This window comes from Pseudorca crassidens, chromosome 13 (genome assembly GCF_039906515.1).
Source record: "Pseudorca crassidens isolate mPseCra1 chromosome 13, mPseCra1.hap1, whole genome shotgun sequence".
Lineage (NCBI taxonomy): Eukaryota > Metazoa > Chordata > Mammalia > Artiodactyla > Delphinidae > Pseudorca > Pseudorca crassidens.
In genome coordinates, this window is record NC_090308.1 from 21,768,723 (window position 1) to 21,793,844 (window position 25,122).

Here is a 25,122-nt window from a genome sequence, read left to right on the forward strand (position 1 = left end):
CCTGAGGAATGGAATTTCACCCCCAGGACTCGAACCCTGGGCCTCAGCTCCCAGTTGGGAGTACACCAAACAGTCTTGAAACAAAGAAAGGGGAATCAATGTTGATGTCCAGTAGGAAGATACTGTGAAATATAAGCATTTTGATCCGCTCTCCAAGGAATGACATTTCCCAACTTGATAAACATATCCTGGATATTAAACAACCATGACAAAGAAGCCAGCAGAGAACTTATTTAGAAGTTCTCTTGCTCTTTTCGTTTACTCTGACTACCAGAAAGAGTGTATATCTCTTCAGTTACTCCTCTTTTCTTTCCTCAGCATGGCTGGGAAACAACGAATTTGAGAAGGCTGATGGTGAGAGCGCTGAGGGAATGGGGCGGTGCAGGGAACTGGGTGGTGGCGGCTGACGTGTCCCATTGTCTAGGTGGGCACAGCCGTGGCCTGACCAATCAATCAGCACTCAGGAGGAGCTGGAGGAGCTGGAGTTCCTCCTGCCTGTCTTTCTAATCAGAAGTAAATCCTACTAGACTATACGAGTTCTCATCATAAAACATGGGGAAGTCCACTTTTATTTATTATGAGAAAATAAATACCACTTTCTCTTTTGAGCAAATATGAGTATTTCTAAAAACACATCAGCAACACCTTTTAGAAGAGTTTTGAGCTTATAGGGATGGAAACACCTAGGGTGGAAATCCCTTACTGGGAGCGAGTTTATGAGATGCAACCTCGTTGCTTAAGAGCTTAAGGAAAAGTCTTGGGAATTCCAAGCTGTCAAACATCTCAGGACGAGGAGTGAAACACAGAGGGAAACATAAGGAGAGATGTCTGGGAACTCGTGGATGGTCACACTGCAACTAACCAGGTTCCCCCGAGTCTGCAGAGACTTCCTGCTCCCTCTACAATCCAACACTGTTCCTTAAAGGAAATATTCAAGTTGAGAGATATTCAGATTTAAAGAAGTTGTGTAGTGTTGTGTGGGGAAAATAGACCAAGGGCAGGAGATGGACCTCAGAGGCGCAACAGGATTCAGGTTGGAGAACCAGCATCCAAGCAGATGTCTGTGCTCACCTACTGTGTTTGAAGATTCTGGAGCACAGCAAGCATTTCCTGCCTTAGTGCATTTGCATCTGTTCCCTCTTACTGGAAGACTCTTCCCCTAGCTCTTTACAGAGAGACTCTTCTGGCTGTATCATCCTTGTTCCCTGAAGTCCTACTCTTCTTTTAGAGGATGCCATTCACATCTTTAATAACATGAATCACAGTCTACGCTTTGATTTTATTGCAGTCATTCCACAAGTACTCGTGAGCACCTATTCTATCTCAGGCACGTTCTATGCATGGGGAATAAGGCAGAAAGGAAAGTGGCAAAAGACCCCTGATCCCTGGGCTCACCTTGCGGGGTGGGGCGTTACCAAGAGCCCACACTTAGGTAAGGCTTTCCCTGTGCCAGGCCCTGCCCTTGGTCCTGGCACAGCAATTCATTTACCCTGCACCGAATCTCAGAGGTGGGCACTTTTAATACCTTCCTTAAGCAGACGAGGAAATGGTGGCATAAGAAGGTTAAGACAGTTTGCCTTGGGTCACACAGTTTGTTCATCATTCCTTGGTTTAAGGACAGATCTTTGCTTATGATCTGTCTTTCCCAGTGAAATATAAGCTCCATGAAGTTAGGGACCATCAGTGTCTTGTTCCCTGGTGTATCCTCAGCATCTGGTACATAGGAGGTGTTTATAAATACTTACAGAACGAACGAAAGAAAAAGAAGTGTCCTTACAAATACCCATTAGGACCGTCTGGGCTATTTTGGTAAAAAGGCTGCACATTTAAGAAAATGCTATTTCCATCCCTGTTGGCTGTATGATGGCAAAATCGGGCCATCTTCATCCTTGCCTTCTACCACATAGAAATGCATTTATTGTACAGCCATGTTAAACTACTGTATGCTTGTTTGTTAATACTGAAACTGAAGTTTAAATTTTTCCTTTATTACTGCCTCTTTTCTCCCCTATTTATTGGTGCTGCTGGGTTTAGTCTTCAGGAAGCCAAGCTGAGTTCCTGAAATGAAAACCACCTTCCCTCAGCTTGGATTTGGGCTGCATGACTCAGGGGCTGGCTCCGACACCCTGACATCAGAACTCAAAAACCAGAAGTTTGGAAGAGGCTTTATTCTGGTATCTAAGTAAGAAGGAAATACCTGGTGCATCTTGTCAGCCTTGAAGAGGAAAAAGAGAGTAATCAGCATAATAAAAGGGTGGCATCCTGGGTGAAGTTGAGACTGTTTACAAGCATATGTCTTGTGCACACTTGGCTTTGCACCGTGGGGCAGGATGTTCATGGTAGCTCCATGGAAGCTGCTCTCTGTTGTTTGTGAACTTTGATACCTTCGAGCTGCTTTGGAGTTGCTGATAATTATTAGGATTCCAAATCAGTGAATTAATGGAATTCACGCATGATGGAACATAATCAAGAAGAGGCTAAAAATTGTTTGAGAATAAAACCAACTAAACCAAAAGGAAAAGTCTCCATAACTGGTGTATTTATGGAAAGGTTTCTCAGCAAGTGGACAGAAGATGTTAATGACCACGATAATAGGCGTGCTGCTATGATTGTCCGACACTGGGCTAAACCTTTAGAGACATCTCTTTTTTTTTTTTTACAGTATTTCTTGTTGTAAAGAGGATGATCCTTGTTTCACACTTCAGTAGGCTCACTCAGCCTGTCGAGATGAAGTTGGGATCCAAACCTGGTTCTGATTGACTCCAGGGCTTACTTAGGGCTTAAACCACCATGTCGTGTATTTTTGAGGATGCTCTTCAGGGCCTCAGGGAAAGGAGAGGGGGTGGGAATGGTGACCTCTTATTCCAGGTACCTTCCTTTTCACCTGCTTGGTCTGGCATGTGGACCTTACTAAGACATTGGGCTGGAGAGGAAGATCTTCTGGGATTTTTAAGATGTTCTCCCTGGCCTGCCCTGCCACCCTGCATCCTAGAGAGTCATTTGGTACATTTGGGAGAGGAGTCAAGAGAGAGGGGGGACCCATTTACTCCTCACGAGTATTTTGCAAGAAGGTGTTAACTACCCATTTTACGGAGAGAACACTAAGATGCAAGGCAGAGATTAATTTGCACAGTGTCACATAGCTTCTCAATGGTAGAATTCCTATTTGAGCCCCAGTTTTTCTCAGTCAAAAGCTTTGTTCCTTCCAAGACTAAATCGAGTCCCTTTCCCATGGAGGTTTCTCTTCTTGTGTCTGGGTGACTGGCGTGGGTGCTTCTTCCTCAGGGGAGGGACACAGGGTGAAGCCAGAGACCCCACTGCCCTGCAGTTTCTTCCACGTCATCCCCTCAGTGAGGCCTCTCATTCCATGTCTGGTTATTTGTGGAGGGATTGTTTATTGAGTTGTTGACTCTTATTTTGTTCTTGGGGCCAGGTCTCTGTGTTCCCTCATCTTGGAAAGGTGTGTGATACAGGGAGGAAAGCAGGAGTTACGAGGCAAAGAAGGCAATTCTTCTTCTTCGATGCTTAGTGTTCATTGGTGAAGACTCGGGCTTGTCACACTGGATGCTCCTGGAAGAGGAGTGGGCAGATGAATTATACTGCTCGGGGTTCAAAAGAAAGAATTGACTGGGCTGGAAAGGAGGAAAGGAAACTGGGGGCCCAAGAAAGTGTCAGATACTTCTCTCCATCACACACTTAGACACAGAGCCCGAGAAGGGGGGGATTTCTCCGGGGTATGGGGGTGAGGTGGGTGGACATATGACCTGAGCCCCTGGGAGTGTAGGCTTGGCTTGCACCTGAGGGATTCCTTGCCTCTGGGGGACGTCTCGGGGCTGGGAAGCAAGCGTCTCAGTGATGACCACATATGGACAGAAGACCAGAGCTTTCTAGCATTGTCTAATCCATAAGATTACAGGGAACTTTGCGTGACTGGGGAGGTGGAACTAAAGCCCCAGTAATGACAGTGATTGAATTTCTCACAGCCTCAGAGAAAAGTGAACTTGGAGCAGATTAAGACAAGAAATAAATGTGATATTTCTTGCACTCTAATTTTGTGGACCAAATTTTTTATCCACTACAGATCCATTTCTTTGCCTGCAGAAAAATTTTTCTTGTAGTTAAACGGACAAATATTCCTGGAAGAAGTTGTATTTATAATCTAGTGTTCCCACCTTGCTAAGGATAAAAATCTCATCCTCAATTGTCACAACAGTGTCTCTTCCCAAACCTTGGCTTTGAGGAAGGCATGATGAGTTGACAAAATTCCATATGGCGGAAGGGATTCTTCAGTGCGATCTCTTCACTGTATAGGGAATTTGAAAGCAGAAAGGAGCAATAGCAAGAGCCTTTAAAGAAAAAAGGTAAATAAAAGTTTTCCTTAAAGGTAAATACTCCTGTTTAGTGATCCTTTGATACGGCACTCAACTTTCTTACCTGCTGACCACTGATGGAAATATGGACTGTGTCCCTTCCTCTTTTCCTCTATCTATCCTGTTGTTCTTTCCCTATCCTCTTTCCTCTTCCTTTCTTATTTCATCATTCTTCTCTCTACTACCATTTTTTTTTCCGTGCTCCCCGTGAATGCTCCAGCCTCATTTGGAATTTCAGCCAGTTAATATGATAGATGTATTGCTTGATCAACTAATGTATGGATGAGAAATGGGAGAAATGCAGGGAGGGGTTAGAATAAGGTTAGCACATCACGATCCTCTCTCTAGAGGGGATTGCACAACGTTGCTGAGATTTCTCACAGACCAGGTGAAGCAGGAAGCAAGAAGCAGAAATCTGTGACTTGCCTCAGTGTTCCCAAGACGAGAAGAAATTGGTGCCTTGGGAGAAGAACATCTAGTGCAGGCGCTGAGACCAGGGAGAAATTGCATTTTGGTGTTTACAGCATTGAGTGCACTCCAGGAAAATTTTGTGGAGTTTTGAAAAGGAAACAATTATGACATTGACTTCTTAATAGAGGGGACAGAATTCTTACTATCAAGTCCCAGCATTTTCCGAGTTCTCCTGGCATGGAGATGAATGCGAAGTCACCTGTGGGCTTCCAAGCAGAGGCACAATAGACCATAGCGGTGTGCTAAATTCTACAAGAGCTGTTTGCTTTTTCATGGCAGTCAAAAGGTCATTTAATGCCAGGACTTATTTGGATATGAAATAGTCATTTTGAAAATGTTCAGGTGAAGAAATAATGCCCTAACTCTCAACATGTGACTAATCCTTTGAGAAAGGTAATATTAACTTGCAGCATGTGATTCCAAGCAGAGCCAAGCCGTGGAGTGTCTGCTGGTTTCCTAACCATTCTTAAATTAAGGCGCTGCAATCTGTTACATAAATCTCTATTTTCTTATTTTAGGTTCAGCCAGCATTTTGCTAGTGAATAAATCAGACAGCCCAGATGTCATTTCTCCCTGACTAGATATAAATCACAACCAAAAGGCTCGCTAGGTTTGCCAAAAGTGCTTCATATGTCAACGAAATCTATCGTTACTGCCCCAGGATTCTCGCCTCCCCCCCAAAGGAATAAAGAGATCATTTGCCATCAGTACAGCATCAAAGAATATTAAATTCCCCTGTTGAGTAATGAAATTCTCTCCCTGATGTTTTACGGTATATAAATGGACAAGATACATCCCTTTCCCAGTTGACGTGGAGAGGCTTCTAGAGTTGCTTGTTTTCTCCTTAGAGATGACCTAACGGAGCCTTGTTGATGAGGATCCACCACTTCACAGGACCAGAAGAAGATATGGAGTTCCTTACCAATTCATTTCTTTAGGTGCTGTATTGGTCAGCGTGCTGTATTACTGTAAGAGACACCTTAAAATCTCAGTGTGTTACCCCAGAGAAGATGTCTTTCTTATTCACAACACACATCCAATACGGATACTCTGTTGCCCTCACTCCCACCAGTGGTTCTGTCATCACCTGGAACCTCCTGAGATAGCTTCCCTAATCCTCTGCAGCTGGCTGGCCTGGAAGAAAAGGGAAGGAGAATGTGCAGTTTTATTGGAGGAGTTTCATGGGTCAAGACTGAAGGTGGTGAACACCACTGCCCCATTCCATCCCCTAGAACGTAGTCTAATGGTCACTTTCAAATGCAAGGGAGATGGTGAATGTAGGGTATTTCTGAGCACAGCAGGAGAAATGAGATTGTGAATATGTGGTCATCTCCACCACTGATGCCAGACTCCTTCCCTGTCCTTCCCTTCCTTCCTTCCTTCCTTCCTTCCTTCCTTCCTTCCTTCCTTCCTTCCTTCCTTCCTTCCTTTGCAGAATCTATGGTGTTCTAGTTGCTTTGGTGACAGGTTTCCATGTTCTACCCCTCCTTGATGGTACCTTAAGTGGTCTGGGTACCACTTCTGTACTGGGAAACCTAACTCAGTGTTGGATGGATGGTCTGGAAGGAGATTCAGAAACAAGTGCTTTAAAAAAATTATTTTTAATCATTAAGAACTAAAAGGGTAAAAATGAATAAAATATGGCTGACACATATATATCTTCAGTATATTATTTTCCACAGAAAAGCTGCAAAACTCCTGACATGGCCTGACATCATAGAAGTGAAATATTTCCAAAATGAATTGAGCCCAAATATTTTATATATGGTGGAAGCTCTATCTAGTCTAATTCAATATTTAGCAGTATTTATAATGAATAACAAGCAGTAACATTTTAAGTTCAAATTTCCTACTTTAAAAATAATTTTTCAAGTTAGTGAAGGGCGGATTTCTACTCTCCATCTTTACCTACCACTGGTGATAAAGGGTACCTTCCTGATAGTGATTCAATTATAGCAACTTAGAAATTTAAATTTTAGAAAGAAAGAAACATTCATTTCATTGATAGCTAATCTCTGGCTCACTACACAGGGGGGAAGGGAGGGGGCTGAATGGTCATGGGGAGGAAGCTAAGAACAGTTAAACTTCTTTTAATTAACAGTATTTTATTCAGTAGATTACATAAGTACTTTTTAAAAATTGGGCAACTTATCAGTGTTTTTCTCATAAGAATTTTAGTGAAGAAATTAATGCATTGGTAAAGACTGCTAAAAGAGACAGAAGGAATTAAGAAAGGATAGCACATAAATTGAAGAAACGTTGGCTTAAGGCACAGAATAAAATTTTATTCAAAGCACAGTTCAGCTATTTCTTTCTGAAAATTAAAAATTTTTATTTTAGTTTATTTAAAAAATGTCTCCCTTATGGGTGAACCAATAAGGTAAAAGAGAATTGTAATAACTTTTCATTTCTGCTTTTCAAGGAGTAATTCATTTTGCTTTATTCACTTGAGAGACTGAAGCCATTTTACTGTTGAATTTTATAAAGCTTGCGTGAACAAGTTCTGTTCACCTATAAGCCCAAGTTGACATGGTTGTAATCTTCCTTTTCTCACTGGCTGCTTCATTTACCATAGAGAAATCCTTTCTTCAGCATTATTTTCTCCCTAGAATGTAAGCTTCTTTAGGACAAATTCTTGGCTTATTCATCACTGTATTCCCAGCAACTAAAACAATATCTGACACATACAGAGCCCTCAGTAAGTGCTTGTTGAAGATTTGGGTTGATACAAGTGCAAGCAAGGTGCCTTTAGTCCCCTTTTATTGTGCCATAATGTCCTGGTTGTTAATCTGAAGATGAATTAGATCATTTTGTGAACTCCATTGGCACTGTATTGAAAGTTTATTCACTTACTCTTTCACTCATTCATTCATTGATGTATTTTGTGTTTATGGCACTAAGATGGACATTGAGGACCGCAAGGATTTATAGGATGCAGCCCTTACTAAGCACTAAATTCACTGAAGATTAAAAAGCCTATTCAGGGCTTCCCTGGTGGCGCAGTGGTTGAGAGTCCGCCTGCCGATGCAGGGGACATGGGTTCATGCCCCGGTCCGGGAGGATCCCACATGCCGCGGAGCGGCTGGGCCCGTGAGCCACGGCCGCTGAGCCTGTGTGTCCGGAGCCTGTGCTCCATGACGGGAGAGGCCACGGCAGTGAGAGGCCCGCGTATCGCAAAAAAAGAAAAAAAAAAAAAAAAGCCTATTCAAACTCAGGTGATACGATGACAAACATAATGTATTTGAACAGCCCAAGGCGGAATGTAGCCTTTCTTAGGAATGCTCTTTTATGAGGTATCATTACTTTGTTCTTTTAAAAGCTTCTGTTCATCTTGAAAAGCTAGGGACTCATAAATTTCTGCAACTGGATTGGCAACTCCTTAGGGGCAGAAATAATATCTTTACTTGTATCTCCTATAAAGGGCAGAGTCTTTCTTTTAATTGGAAATCAATAAATATATGTTGGATGATTGAGTTATACTACTAAAAACACACTAACCTGCTATAGAGATTTAAAGTGGTAATAATGATTCTAGTTTGTCTTCCATATAGAGCAGGGATGGAGATATCTTGCCTTATGAAAACTGACTCTATTGGGTAGCCCTAAGATCTTTACAGAAAGGATATATTGCAGAGATTGTTATAGTTCTAAAGTGATGATGAGTAGATGTCTCCATGAATCTTTCCTGTGGGGTGCATACAAATTCATTTCCCTGGACTTGTATATGAATAAACTGTGTCCAATTTGCATTGAGAAACCCACTACAAAGGAAATTACCCTACAGTTTGCAAGGCAGCGATAGAGACACAGATGTAGAGAACAAACATATGGACACCAAGGGGGGAATGCAGGGGTGGGTGGTGGGTGGGTGTTGGGGGTGGTGGGATGAATTGGGAGATTGGCATTGACATATATACACTAATATGTATAAAATAGATAACTAATAAGAGCCTGCTGTATAGAAAAATAAATAAAATAAAACAAAAAACCAAAAAAACAACAAAAAAGGAAATTACCCTATGGATAAAAGATGTGAGGAAGATGATTTCCGAATGGATTGAATTTCTAGTGTTTGTCTTGTGTTATCTGAAGAAAGCAATACCTTCCTTCATCCTTTTAATACACGACAAGAAATTTGACAGGGGTTGGGAAATGATAGCCAAATTTTATTCAGCCTTCTGCCTTCCCAACAGTAAAATCCTAATTAAATAAGTATTAGATCCAGGATAGACTAAAGCATGAGATAGAATAAAAGAAGACACTTGCAATAACATAATGAGAAAAGTATTTTTAAACCGAATTAGCACTGTTTGAAAAATGAGGCAAACTTGATTCTTTCAAATGTAGGGCTCTCAAGAGGTAAAATTTTGTACACACAACACAGATGTGTGCTGACAGATATTCAGAAAAGAGGGAAGATCATGCTGTGGAAAAACTGACATGAGTTGGTCCTATAAATCTTTGGAACAATCACAGATGAGTCATGGCAAATTCTTACAAAGAATGCATTTTAATAAAAAATGTATGATTTATCTAAGGTGTCTCAATTTTTAAAAATTGTACTGATTAGCAAGAAAGAGAGGGAGGTGATGTGAATTCAGTTTTTTTCAAATCAAAAGGGAAGCAAAGAGGGGAAAAGAGTCAGTCTCTGTAAATGTCTTTTCAGTGGAATCTGGAAAAACCAGCTAGCCATTTCTTTCACTTTAGGGTCTCTCAAAATCATAAATTCTTGGAGGCCTGAAACTGATTTTCTCTATGGATATCCTTGTTTCTAATATAGGTTATAAAAAAGATAAGTTGTAAGAGAGAGAAGAGTTAAGTTGCTGAGTTTGTTTAAATGTGGGTGGCTGGCTCTAAGAATTCATCCGGGACCTATGCTCACTCTGTCTTCTTGTTCGGTTATCCTCACCATGTGGCTTCCATCTTGTGATATGTCCACACTTCAAGCCAGCAGAGCAGAGAGCATACCCCTTCTTTCTTATTTAGTTATTTGGATTCCTTTTTGTTTTTTGGCCACACTGCACAGCCAGGCCCAGCAGTGAGAGCACCGAGTCCTGACTACTGGACCGCCAGGGAATTCCCATATACCCCTTCTGTTTTTTGTTGTTGTTTTTTGTTTTTGTTTGTTTATTTTTAATAAATTTATTTATTTGTTTATTTTTATTTTTGGCTGTGTTGGGTCTTTGTTGCTGTGCTTGGGCTTTCTCTAGTTGCGGCGAGCAGGGGTCACTCCCCGTTGCAGTGCGCAGGCCTCTCACTGTCATGACCTCTCTTTGTTGCACAGCACAGGCCCCAGGTGCGCAGGCTTCAGTAGTTGTGGCACGTGGGCTCAGTAGTTGTGGCTCGCGGGCTCTAGAGCCCAAGCTCAGCAGTTGTGGCACATGGGCCTAGCTGCTCTGCGGCATGTGGGATCCTCCCAGACCAGGGCTCGAACCTGCGTCCCCTCGTTGGCAGGTGGATGGCAGTGAAACCTCTGGTACTTCCTGAGAGATGGCAGGAATATGGGTCCATTCCCCACCTTAACCTGGAACCACTGACTGCCTAGCTGATGCCACCAGGCTATAAATGGTTGCCAGGCTAGGGCTGGGGCTCTTGCTCTGCTAGGAGTTTCCTACTTTACCCAAGGTCCCTGTGGCACTGTTACCCTCAGAGAGGTCATAAAGTATCTGGGCCCTTTTCAGCAAGTGATTCTGGCCAGCCAGAGCAGAACTCTCTCTGTATAACTACCTGCTTATGTTAATTAAATTTAACACATGAGTTATGCATGGTAGGTCCTAGAAATATGAGTGAAACACAATCTGTGTCCACAAAAATCTTACAATCCATGTAGAAGGCAAGCCCAATAAAAATAACATTACAAGGGAGAATAAATTAAGTGCCCAAAGAGGTGAAAGGCAGTAATGTCATATCTGTGGAGGAAGCAAGTGTCCTATCAATGCACTTTGAATGAATTATGGCAAAGCTATATCATATGAGTAATTAATTGAATAATACATGCTCTAACTGAAAGGGAGGGGGCAAGAAACAAAACAACTAAATTAGGGCAAGGCCATTTCCATCTGCCCTTCTAGTTAATGAGAATGCATCCTGGAGCGAGCGGGAGATGGGAGCTATGAATCTGCCCTTTCCTCGGTAGCCTCAGTCCTCTTGGGCGGTCGAAGTTTGCAACGACAAATCCGATATTGGACTTTAAATGTGATTTGAGGAGTTACACAGATGAGCTGTGACTAAGTTGCTTTATGCCTATGTGTTGATTCTATGACCTAACCAGAAATACAAGAAGTTACTCCACTTTATAGGAGTCTGACAAACAGAGATGAAGAAAAGAACGTTCCTGGTGGAGGAAATGGCATGAACAAAGGCAGAGATGGGGCAGAGTAGACTATTGGGTGAACACAGGGAAGAGCTGGGAGAGGAACCTCAGGAAATGAACTGGAAGCTGAGTATTTGCCCATCCGGACACCAGTTTTTCTATACTGTTCAGAATCCATCAGACTTAGGGCTCACTTCACATTCACACACAAGACGTCTGTTCTTGTGATGGGGAGTAAGTACGATGGCTTTCAGCTTTCTCCATCTCCCCAGCACTCCCCATGTTCCACGCCTTCATCCTTCCTGCTTTTTCTTTGAGATAATGAAGTGGAAGTTATGTGATCGTGAATTCAAATCCAGATGCTGTGAATCTGGGTCGTTTTGGGCTCATTTTCTCTTCTCTCCATTAGCATAGTAGCCCCTAACCCTCAAGTTTGCCTTGAGGATTAAGTGAGACAAGATAATGTATTTGAGACCCACATGCTTGGCAAATAATTGGTTTTCTCACTATCTCGCACCTGTTGGTGGCCCTGTCAAGGTCCTTCGCCTAGGCCTGCTCTTCCCTGCCAACAAAAACATATAGAACTTCATGATTCCAAGAGTGGACTAGCTGCCGTAAAGCCTTTGCCTCTTTCTTTGACTCACCTTACCCATCTGAAGTACCATCTCATCCCCTCAGGGCTTTGCTGTCTGCTTGGGAAATTACAAAGCATTGAGCGCAGATCCTAAATAAGAGTCTGGTAACACACCTGCGTTTTAACTGAGGTTTCTGCACACAGATCCCTACTCTGGAGGGAAAGGGTCGGGATTTGGGAGGCTAAGGCAACTTTGTGGAGGGAATTTTAAAAATCAGAGATACCTCCTTTAGTTTTTTTTTTGTTTTGGCCACACCGCACAGCTTGGGGGATCTGTTTCCCGACCTGGGATTGAACCCAGGCCATGGCAGTGGAAGCCCCGAATCCTAACCACTAGACCACAAGGGCGCTCCTCTGAGATACCTTCTTTTGTACTCCTCAAATCATACTGTGTTGAGAAGTTGCCAAATCCACCCATGGGAACGGCAGCCTGAGAGAAAGATAAATTGAAATTTATCAGTGAATAGGGAGAATCTATATTCTTTTTTTTAAAAAAATCTTTATTGGAGTATAATTGCTTTACAATGGTGTGTTAGTTTCTGCTTTATAACAAAGTGAATCAGTTATACATGTACATATGTTCCCATATCTCTTTCCTCTTGTGTCTCCCTCCCTCCCACCCTCCCTATCCCATCCTTCTAGGTGGTCACAAAGCACCGAGCTGATCTCCCTGTGCTATGCGGCTGCTTCCCACTAGCTATCTACCTTACGTTTGGTAGTGTATATATGTCCATGCCACTCTCTCACTTTGTCCCAGCTTACCCTTCCCCCTCCCCATATCCTCAAGTCCATTCTCTAGTAGGTCTGTGTCTTTATTCCTGTCTTACCCCTAGGTTCTTCATGACATTATTTTTTCTTAAATTCCATATATATGTGTAAGCATACGGTATTTGTCTTTCTCTTTCTGACTTACTTCACTCTGTATGAAAGACTCTAGGTCCATCTACCTCAGTACAAATAACTCAATTTCGTTCCTTTTTATGGCTGAGTAATATTCCATTGTATATATGTGCCACATCTTCTTTATCCATTCATCTGATGATGGACACTTAGGTTGTTTCCATCTCCAGGCTATTGTAAATAGAGCTGCAATGAACATTGTGGTACATGACTCTTTTTGAATGATGGTTTTCTCAGGGTATATGCCCAGTAGTGGGATTGCTGGGTCATATGGTAGTTCTATTTGTAGTATTTGAAGGAACCTCCATACTGTTCTCCATAGTGGCTGTACCAATTCACATTCCCACCAGCAGTGCAAGAGTGTTCCCTTTTCTCCACACCCTCTCCAGCATTTATTGCTTATAGATTTTTTGATGATGGCCATTCTGACTGGTGTGAGGTGACACCTCATTGTAGTTTTGATTTGCATTTCTCTAATGATAGTGATGTTGAGCATCCTTTCATGTGTTTGTTGGCAATCTGTATATCTTCTTTGGAGAAATGTCTATTTAGGTCTTCTGCCCATTTTTGGATTGGGTTGTTTGTTTTCTTGTTATTGAGCTGCATGAGCTGCTTGTAAATTTTGGAGATTAATCCTTTGTCAGTTGCTTCATTTGCAAATATCTTCTCCCATTCTGAGGGTTGTCTTTTGGTCTTGTTTATGGTTTCCTTTGCTGTGCAAAAGCTTTGAAGTTTCATTAGGTCCCATTTGTTTATTTTTTTTTAATTTACATTTCTCTAGGAGGTGGATCAAAAAGGATCTTGCTGTGATTTATGTTATAGAGTGTTCTGCCTATGTTTTCCTCTCAGAGTTTGATAGTTTCTGGCCTTACATTTAGGTCTTTAATCCATTTTGAGCTTATTTTTGTGTATGGTGTTAGGGAGTGATCTAATCTCATACTTTTACATGTACCTGTCCAGTTTTCCCAGCACCATTTATTGAAGAGGCTGTCCTTTCTCCACTGTACATTCCTGCCTCCTTTATCAAAGATAAGGTGACCATATGTGCGTGGGTTTATCTCTGGGCTTTCTATCCTTGAACAGGGAGAATCTATATTCTAATGCTAAAAAATTTATGGTATGTCTCTCCCCTAAGTTTTTTCCTTTCTGTGTGTTTTGTACCTTAAAATGTTTTGTCAAGAGTTATAAAATTTACAAAGGAGAAGTGAAGAATTAAGGAAAATCTCTAGTAACAGCCTGTAATTGAGTTTCATGGATTACAGATTATGTAAAAGATACCAGACTTATTTGCAGAAGACATGTTAGAAGTTTGGAGAAATGAAAGTTCAGGGCTGCTGACATGAGTGTATTTCTTTTGGAAAAAATACACCATAACAACTTCAATGGCAATAACCAATTTATCCTTCATTTCTGGGTTTTAATGCAGATCTGATTGCAACGAAGTACATTGTCCAAGTTTCTAAAATTGGTCAGCTTAACAAACTGAAGTAATTGCAATCAGATGTAGCATAGGATAAGGTCAGCAAGTTATCTGAATGAGGGGAAAAAAATCTGTATAGGATTTTAAAAGGCAATCCCAATATGCTAGAGTTTATTCTTCTACTTCACACCCCCTCTCTCCTTCCCTCCTTCTACCTCTATGCCTTTCTCCACAAAATCCCCATTATTTGGGTCTAAATCATAAAACAGTTCATTAAATTGACAAACCATTCAAAAATCGAGACTCTGCCTCACTGGAAACATAGGGACACAGCAGGAAATACAGAACATGATCCAGGAGCAGGAAGTGATATAAAATGACAGAGAAAATGGAAAGATTTGAAAATGACCTCTGAAGCTCTAGAAAAAAACTCACAGATCCTCCATCAATATGTTCATGAACAAAAATGAAAATTCTACTAAATGTTTTAGGAGGCAGATATTATCCAAGCCTACTGTGTTACAGCTCCAAGCCATCTTTCCTTTGTGCTTTTCATTTACTAGACGTCTCATATAGAAATGTTCAGATGTATTGATCTTGGTGTTGGATTTGCAAGTCCCTTTGCAAGACTATAAAAATAACAACCTTTAGTAGATTCGAAAGCAAATATGAGTCCCTTTTGCATTCGTGGAGTTATTATGCAAACAGGGTCAGTGAGTGGGCAGTGTACAGACAATGATCAATATTTTGGAGAGATGACATAGAGAACCAGAGAGTGCCTGGACAGGAAGCAGCTGGGTGGTCTAATCCAAATTCTGTCCCTGATTTCTGTGAACTGGGAGAAGAACATTTCCCAGTTAAGGAAACTTAACTTCTTTTTGCCTAGTATTTTATCTTGAAACTAGAGAGGACTTCATAAATGATTTTTCAACATGCTTCAGAGAGCTCTGGGGGCTCAGAGGAGCTGTTTAGAGACCATAGGAGTCTAAAGGCCAAGATGGGAGGGGCTGCGGAGCAAGAGTCCTGGTACTTACCACCTGATTCAATCAGAACATCTCTACAGACTTGCTTTACTTCTTTATGTTTCCAGTTTATGGTGCTTTTGAACAAATAATTCTGTGGTAAAAATAAAAACATAGAAAATTGAAAAACTCTGAATGAAAGTATCTCTGTTCTGGGAACAACTTTCCCACCCTGTGCATCTGTAAAAGTCTTCCAAAAACTTTACTAAGCTCTTTGAGGACATGAATTATAAAATCATAGATTTATGGTCTTTTACAACTTCAAGAAGACTGAGAGATTTTTTTTACCCATGAGAAAACTGGATCCTGGAAAGGTTTAGATTTACTGATGTCACATAGCCAGTTAGTGTGTTATTCATGTTTGAATGTCTCATGTCACCTGTATATTGTAGTTGTACAATATATACTTTTAAAATGATTCTTTGATTTTTCACATTAAAGCTGAAAAGACTGGGAAAATCTCTATTCACTTGGTGATTGTAGGTCTTTCTGTGTATGTGTGTCCTTTCTATTTTGGTACTTTCCTGTTAAAATGAGTGTATTTCCTGAAATCCGTATCTCTTGTGTTTCTTTGCTTCCCTCCTTTAGCTCATAGAGAATTTATCCAAAGACTGAAGAGTTTTTGCAAAAAAAACATTAAATGCCTTGGCTTGTGCTTCTATAAATCCTCAGATTTTAACCTAAGTGGTTTCCTGATTAATGAGAGCCCTAGATTTGTGTTCACCAGTGCCCTGTAGCACATGCCAACTCCCCGCCACAGATTTACTATGATCTAGAAAATGGATTCTTTTTCAGTTTGCATGGTCCTGCGTCTTGAGACATTCTTTCCATCTGCAACTTTTTGTTATATTGCAATTCATAATGTGGTGATGGGAAGGCAGGGGAAATTCTGCTATTTTCACTTCCTGGCTGAAGTCGATGCTAAAGTCAAATACTTCTCGTGGAACTGTTAGAAAAAAACGTCAAATATATGAAAATTAGAGTAAAGGAAGGCTGTCATTGAGAGAAATGTCTAACTAAAAATTACCCAATCTTCTAGAGACATATATCTTTGTTTGACTTGCTGTTTGTTTCGATTAGGACCTACCCAGGCACACAGTTTTTGCTTCCCAGAGTGAATTCCAAGTGGCCCTAGAACCTTTCCTTTGTTGAATCTTTTTTCTCTTTTGTTTTTATTTTCCTTCCTGTTTTTCTATTTCTTTCTATTTTTGTATTTTTGTTTCTGGATCTTGCCTAGGTGAGTTGGTCTGTGATGTTTGTCTATATTAGGGTTAGGACTCTGTTTCTTTCTATGGCTGGGACCAAGGATTGATAGTCATCAGATCAACTGGTGATAACTGTATAAATAATAGAACAGCCTGTATATAAAATTTATTGTTTGGGTATTGTGTCTTTCTACAACTTGCTCTGGAGTCTAGTGGTTATCAGACCATTAGGCTGGACTCAACTGAGTAGTCAGTCAGGAGATCACTCTGTATATAGTAATATAGTTTGTGCACAACTGATAAATTATTCCCTGTTGGAGACAGTGATAACTGGAAATCTTGTTTTATAATCTGATCACTTTGTGATCTCTCTCAGGTGAACAGTCGAGAGTTATCTTCTGTTGAGTGACATGCCACAGAGAAATGGAAATTGTTAGTCTTTTTTTTGTCTGTTTTTAATGAGCTTAAATCAACTATGACAATGTTTCATGACCCATGAAAAGTAGAATGGTCCTTTGAGATACAGACTAGTAAGATTTTGTGTTCTGCGGGGTTTTTTTTGTTGTTGTTGTTTTGTTTTTTGAGCTATGGCTAAAGTTGTAGAACTGATGCTGTAAGCTCTTTTTGTGCTCGTATGGCTATAATTGAGAAAAGTCTTTATCTCTCACTGTGTAAGTTTGAAATATTTTCCTACTTTCTGAAGGTATTAATAAATTAGATTATAAAACCCCTAAAATTGAAAGAGCTCTTTTCTGATTGATCTATGTATCTCCACTCATTTAATTCTTTTACATGTCTCTATGTATCTCCATTCATTTAGATCTTTTAAATGTCTCTCTGCAACATTTTGTAGTTATCAGTATACTGGTCTTGCATGACTTTTGTCAAATTTATATTTAAGTATTTCATATATTTTGATGTTATGGTAAATGATATTTTTATTAATTTCAATTTCTAGTTGCTTATTGTTAATATATAGACATGAAAATAATTTTTGTATAGTGTTCATGTATCCTGTACCCTTGCTCAACTCCTTTGTTAGCTTGAATAGTCTATTGTAGATTACTTAAGATTTTATACAATGCCAAGTATGCCATCCATGAATAAAGCTTCTGTTTACCTCATTTTTCCAATTTATATGCCTTGTTTTTCTTGCTTTATTGCATTGTCTAAAACAGTATTGAATAGAAGTGGTGAAAGCAGGTAGCTTTTCTCAACTTATCCTTTCTTGAGGGAATATATTCATTATATCATGATTAATTATGTATGATGTTAGCTGTAAGTTTGTGGTAGATTGTCCTTAATCAGGTTGAAGAAGTTCTCCTTCTTTATTCAAAGTTTTTGTCATGAATGAGTATTCAATTTTGTCAAAAATTTTTTCATATATGTTGAGAAGATCATACTTTTATTCAGTATGTGAATATGATGAAATACATTGGTTGATTTTATAATGCTTAATTCAACTTGCATTCTTGGGATAATATCATTTGGTCATGATATTACCCTTTTTATAAATAGCTTGATTCAATTTTCTGAAATTTTGCTAAGGATTTTCATTTCTCTGTCCATGAAGGATATTAATTTTGGTATTCTGTTCTTGTAATGTCTTTGTCTGGTCTCCCTATTAGGGTAATACTGGCTTTGTAAAAGGACTTGGGTAGTATTCTTTCCTCTTCAATTTTCTGTAGACAGATATACATAATAGAATCAATATTATTTCTTTGTTTTAGACATATGAGGAAATTCAGTTAAATCAACTTGGGAGGGGTGTTGTTGGAAAATTTTAACTACGAATTCAACTGCTTCTAAGCAATAAGCTGAGGCAATCATAGAGCTCACCTCATTTGTTTCTCTTCTCTTAGGAATCATGGTCCTGTGCTTGCTATTGTTCCATGTCTGAAGAATCATTGCTTCATATAATTTTATTCAGTGTTCTAGTTGTTTAGGGTGGGGTGATAAATCCTGTCTCTGTTATTACGTCATTGTTAGAAGACGAAGATTTCGTCTCATTCTGATGTGTTTATTCTTAAAGATGTTTTGTTAAAAAAAGATTAAAGTTTTGGGAATTCCCTGGTTCTCCAGTGGTTAGGACTTGGCGCCTTCACTGATGGTGGCCCAGGTTTGATACCTGGTTGGAGAACTACGATCCCATAAGCCACACTGTGTGGCAAAAATATATATATAATTAATTAATTTTTTTTCAATCTTCAAGTCACAAATTAGTCATGGATTACCCAGCTGGTTCTCAACAAGAATTTATAAAATGATATTCTATATTCATTAGGTAATCCTACCAGATAGCAGGATTTTATATGTCAGTAAAATAACTTTCTATGCTTTGTAATGACTTTGTTATATCTTTATTTGTTTAAAAAAAGCAAATAAAAAAGTTTCTCGGGGGCTTCCCTGGTGGCGCAGTGGTTGGGAGTCTGCCTGTCGATGCAGGGGACACGGGTTCGTGCCCCGGTCCGGGAGGATCCCACATGCCGCGGAGCGGCTGGGCCCGTGAGCCATGGCTGCTGAGCCTGCGCGTCCGGAGCCTGTGCTCTGCAATGGGAGAGACCACAGCAGTAAGAGGCCCGCGTACCGCAAAAAAAAAAAAAAAAAAAAAAAGTTTCTCATTTCTAAACTGTTATGGTTTCTTCCAATTGTATATTCTTACTTCATATTTATTTTAAAATATTATAGTATCATTTCAATTTACGTGTAAACTCACCCAGTATTAGCTCAATCTCTCTCAGTATTAGCTCAGCCATTCATTATTCTTATGTATATGTGCTCCAACCTTAATGAAGTGATGATCTCGCTCCTAACATCACATTTCATTTTCTCTTCACAAAGTAAGTCTTATATTAAAAAAAAAAAAAACTATATCAAGATGTTTTTTATACCTGAAACTGTCTTTGAGATTTCCCAGATGAATATTAGAAAATCACAAAGATTTTGTCTTTCACCTTGTAAAAAAAGAGAGATGATAAAAATAATTAGGATTTTTGGTATGTTCTATTTTTCTTAATTAGCTCAACATCATTGAATTAGTTTCGTAAGAAAAGTTGTTAAATGAAGGAAGAAGGTTTTATATGTTTTGTACAGAAAAAAATTATTGATATAAATATGTTTTATTGGTTGTACACTTTATAAGATGCTTTAGAAGGCCCTGGAGATTTGTCAGTCTGTATTATGTTCTTGGAAACGTGGAATCTAATCCTTTAAAAAGAGTTATATATCTTATTGACTTCAACAGAGAATTTTACTCTTCCCCTTTATGACATTGTTGGTTACTATAATGAATTAACTGCCATTCAGTCTTAACATCAGCAAGTTGTTTCTACTTTCCTCTCATGTTTGCCTGAAGTCATGAATCTGATTGTCAACAAAGGACAACGTGAGAATTTCTTGGAAAAGACTAATCCAGGTATACTTAATGTTATGGACGAATTTTATCCCCCCAAATTCATATGTTGAAAGCTTCACTTCCAGTAATTCAAAATGTAACTGTATTTGGAGATAGGTTCTTTACAGAGATAAGTAAGGTAAATTGAGGCCATATAGGTGGGCCATAACCCAATATGACTGGTGTCCTTCTAAGAAGATGAGGTTAAGACACAGACACATGGAGGCAAGGCCATTTGAAGACAAAGAGAGAAGATAGCCGTCTGTGAGCCAAGGAGAGTGGCCTCAGAATGAAACCAATCCTGCTAATACATCGATCTTGAACTTCTGGCCTCCAGAACCATAAGGAAATAAATTTCTAGTGTCTAAGCCATCCAGTCTGTGGTACTTTGTTCTGGTATCCTAGCAAACCAATATATTTAATGTGGTATTTTAATAGTACAGGCTTTCAAACTGCCTTCACTTGGACAACTCTGACTGTATTTGGGGAGTAAGTGAGGATTTCTATTAACTCTTCTCAATCCAGCATGAGATGATTTCATGAAAGCAACTGGTGATCCAGGGACCAGTGGAAACAATTAACTAGGATTGATGAGGAAGGAAGCAGAATTATGGTTGGTTGTCTTGAAATTTTATTGGTATTGTCTTTAATGTTCTGTATTTTACTGGCTATTCCAGAAAGCCTTTTCTCCTTTTTCTTCATCTATGTTTACGCCTCAACTTAATAGAAAATACTTCTGAGCACACCCTCCATCTCTCTGAGCCGCAGTGTCGCATCCTGAGAGCAGGCAGGGGAGCCCACCTCTCTGCATGACCTAACGTGCTGCCTAATGAGTGCAGGCGTGTTCCCCATCCAGCTTGTCTCCAGGGCTCCTGCAGAAGCTAGCACTGTGGGGGGCAGAGTCCACACCATTGCTGCATCTGTTGGGAGAAGCTTTTGCTAACAAGTGAAATGGCAAGCTGGCAAGCTTGAAATGAAACGTTCTTTAAATGTTATTTCTTTCTTTTTGAACTCTCAGAATACAGAAAAAGATATTTTTTTTACTATGTCTCTACTTTTCATGGCAATATAATTATTTGCATAGGTTCAATAAGAATCTGACCTCTTTTTTTACTAGGATATAATTAGACAAATTGGCTGTGTAACCGAAGACATGCTTGGAGTGTCAAGTTTGAGAATTCATCTTATTTAATACACTTATAGTAAGACCATAACTAAAGATCAAGGGTTTTAAATCACATGTGGAACATACGCCTATAAAGTCCTCCCAGGAAACTGGTCTGACACCTGTTGTGTACTAACAGAATCCTTGCATTACAGGTAGGAAGAAAGGTCATTTCTTTGCAGGTCAGGTGTATGATCAATTATTAGAGACTTCGAAGAGAGGAATTCACCCATATTTATTAATAGTGCAAGTGAAACCTAGTGGAGAGAATTTCTTGGGCTTTGCTTCCTAGCTTCCGTATAGAAGAACAAGTAATGGAGGCTTTTCAAAGTCTCTTCAGAGTCCAGGATTCTTTATGAAATTTCAAGACAAAAGTTAATTTTATGACTTTAGTAACTAGCTCTGGATCTGATGATCATACAGAAGTTTATATAGTTAAATAACACCTCTTGTTTCACTTGTATAAAGTAATTGGGTAGACACATTATGAACACAGCTTTTTGTGTTAGGAATGATCTTTAGAGACTATTTAGGGAGGACTACTAAGAAAACACATCCAAAACATGGAAAGAAGGGAAAAGGTTGGTTAAATGTCCTTTCAATATCATATTTCTCCACCCCAATTAATATTTAATTATATAGGAGTGTACAACTTTGACCTGCTGTTTACTACTGATTAGAGCACAGACTCTGTGAAGTTACATGTCAGTTTCTGACTTTTGTCCAGTATGGATGTAAATAATTTATGTCTGGTAGAAAAGATGATCTCAAAGGTTGTGAGTCTATTGTCTATAGACCATTTTCCACTTTTGTCTCTAATTTAGCAAACTGATTTTGGCTTATCTTTGCTGAGGACTATACAAACTTCTGTTCCTCAAATGCTCTTGGAATAAGTTTTACCATTCAGCTAGTTCTCACATGAATTAAGTAAATTAATCTCTGAATAACGTTCATTCTATATCAGTATCAACTTTTTGTCATTTGAAAATTATACTTAGACATGGCACAAATATTGATGTCATACTGTTCCCTCTGTAAAATTATTAAGTATCCACCTTGACCATAGTAACCCATATGTCGTGGGTTAAATTTGTCCCCTCAAAATTCATATGTTGATATCCTAACCCTTTATTTCCACAGAATGTGATGTATTTACAGATAGTGCCATTGCAGATATGATTAGTTAAGGTGACATCATTACGGTGGGACCTAATTCAATATGACCAGTGTCCTTTAAAAAGGGGAATTTTGGGGCTTCCCTGGTGGCGCAGTGCTTGAGAGTCCGCCTGCCGATGCAGGGGACACGGGTTCGTGCCCCGGTCCGGGAAGATCCCACGTGCCGCGGAGCGGCTGGGTCCGTGAGCCATGGCCGCTGAGCCTGCGCGTCCGGAGCCTGTGCTCCGCAACGGGAGAGGCCACAACAGTGAGAGGCCCGCATACCACACACACAAAAAAAAGGGAATTTTAGACGCACACACACAAGGAGAATGCCATGGGATGATGAAGGCGGAGACCAGGGAGATGCTTCTGTAAGCCCAGGAATGCAAACTGTTGCCAGCAAAACACGAGAAGCAAGGTGAGAGTCATGGAACAGGTTCTCTCACAACGCTTAGAAGGAACCAACTCTGCTAACACCTTCATCTTGGACTTCTAGCCTGAAGAACTATGAGACAATAAATTTCAGTTGTTTCACCCACCCAGCTGGTGGGCCATTGTTCAGGCAGCCCCAGAAAACTAATACACTGTGGATATCATCAACGAACTACTTTACATCTGATATTCTATGGGTAAAACAAAGTAAAATGCTTGACTCTGTGAGTGCTATAACGTTTTAAAATGTGGCTCTTATCGCTGAAAGACTTATGATTGATGTGGTGAGGTACAATATGGTCTTGAAAAATTAACAAAATTCTAGAGAGGTTGGGGTGAGGAGTGATTCACAAATTGTTTAAAGGCTTGTTGCAACAGCTGGATCAGGTCAAAAAGAGAAAATTACCTAACACAGTACAACCCTGGAAATGATAAATATGGTGGAAGTATTGATTAAAGCACAGCTTGTTAGAGCACTGAAGTGAACATGCTCATCTCTAGGTGAGGGCAATAGGTAGAATCTTTCAAACCCAGGGCAAGAACAAATCCATAGCCATAGGGAAGTAAGGAAGGACAAAAAGAAGGCAAAAGAAGGTGAACAAAGTGTTAACAGAGAGAGGGGAAAAAAAGAGGAAACTAACACGTATTGATTACCTATTTGCTAGAAACTGTTCTAGACTTTTTGAAAAACATTTTCTCTCATTGAATCCTCAAGGCAGCCAGGTTAAATATTCATTTAGCAGTTAATATATTTGAGGTTCAGAGAGGTCAAGCATATTGCCCCAGGCCACAAAAGGCTCAGCTAATGAGTGGCAGAATAGAGTTTTAAACCTAGGCTGTTCTGGCTCCAAAATGCATGCTCATTTTAATGCCTTCCAGTTACTCTCATAATAATATAATGATATGGAATAAATATAACACAAGTGGCTTAACATTAGCTATAGTTATGGTAGCTATTAGTGCCGCTCATTGATTTCATCACTTCTTAGTTCGCTTCTGAACTTTCTGGCTCCTTTGGGCAGGTCATGGATTGATTCTAGCCCATTGTTTTGGCTTGTTCAGGGGGAAGCAACAGACGTCACTTCTAGGCCAGAACTTGGAGTCACTAGGGAGAGACCCTCCAGGGCCCTGATTTCTTTGCCCCATAGTAGAAATGTGTATTGAGATGTAGATTCAATTAACCCACGTCCCGCAAAACTGCAATGAACAAACTCCTCAACTGACCCACGCTGGATACAAAATATGAGTGAAAAATAAACTTTGTTGGTTTAAAGTGATACTGACTGATAAAATAACATACGGTAATTTTTTTTGTAAAATGAGGGATGTAGGAACTAAAGGTCCTTCATGTCTAAAATGTTATGATTCTAGGCAGGTTTTGTTACTATAATTGCATTTAAAAAGCTAATTTGCAGTCTATTTAAATTATGAAACAAATTCATAAGTGTGCAAATGAAGTGAGTAAATTACTATTGGGAATGCGTTCTGATGTCAGTTTTTTTGTTTCTAATCGTCAGGTGTGTGATGGTGATTATAAATCTGTTGTTTGGGTGCAAGGTGTCGGCCAGCCCCTTGTAGGGTTCACGCTTGTACCCCATGGTGGTGATGAGCAGGAAGGACTAACACAATGAGAGCCTCTTGTATGGTACCAAACAGTAACAGCAAGATATTTGAAAGGGCAGGGAATTCACTGGAAAGTTTCACAGAATCAGAGCTATTACATGTTTCATTTTTGATCACCTGGCAGAGGTAATACATGGCTATGGCTATGTAATACATAGCCTGGCTATGCAGAATCAGAAATCACTTTGGGCTGACATGCCTAGAGACATTTCATGACAAAGACAAGACTTGAACAGAAACTTAATGACTCGGAAAGAAAGAGACTGGATGGCTTGTGGGCAGGAGGGGGTCAGGTAGAGATAGATAAACACATAGAGATGGCAAAAGCAAAGGGTGTATTGGTGTGGCAGGATCAGTGAAATACTGTGGCTGTACATAAGTGTGAAAATTTTTATTTCTAAACCAAAGATAGAACCCCAAATGTATGCAACAGTCAACATATTCACAATGAGATAATATGTGCAACAGTGATCCCAGCAGGCACTGGCATCTAGAGTGGGCGTGGTATTCAGGGCTATGTGGATGCTTGGTGTGAGCTTCAGTTGAAGGTGGGGAGGAGACTTTGCCTGATGGAAGAGAAATAACGATGTGAAGGACCAGCGGGAAATGAGGAACTTGCTAATCCATCCTCCCAAACCTGGGACACAGGATTTAAAGGTTCTATCTGGAGAAACTTTCTGGGAACAGGCAATCCTCAGGGCAGTGCCGGTCTTCAGGAAAGGCTAGGAGGCCAAAGGAATAATCATGGGATTAAGAGAATTGGCCCCCGCTGTTCCAGGGAGCACTGAAGAAGTGTTAGGAAGAGAAGATAATTGTAGGAATCTGAGTAAGAAAAGAGGCAGCTCAGGGCAATATGAGGATAAATATTGAAAGAGGAGAGATGATCAGAACCCAAGGGGCAAGGGAGGTGAGCAGGATGGGTTTAGCTGGCCACGAGTTGCCAAGGTTATACCCAGGGATCCCCTGGTGGACTCACAGGTGGTGGCCCTCAGGCCTGTCCATAGTCAGCCTGGTG

General features: G+C 40.1%; 1 long non-coding RNA gene across 1 annotated transcript in view; it reads left to right on the forward strand.

Annotated features, from left to right (window-relative positions):
* LOC137204954 (uncharacterized) overlaps positions 1-25,122 on the forward strand; it is a 128,448-nt gene that overhangs the window by 18,722 nt on the left and 84,604 nt on the right. The window lies entirely within an intron of this gene.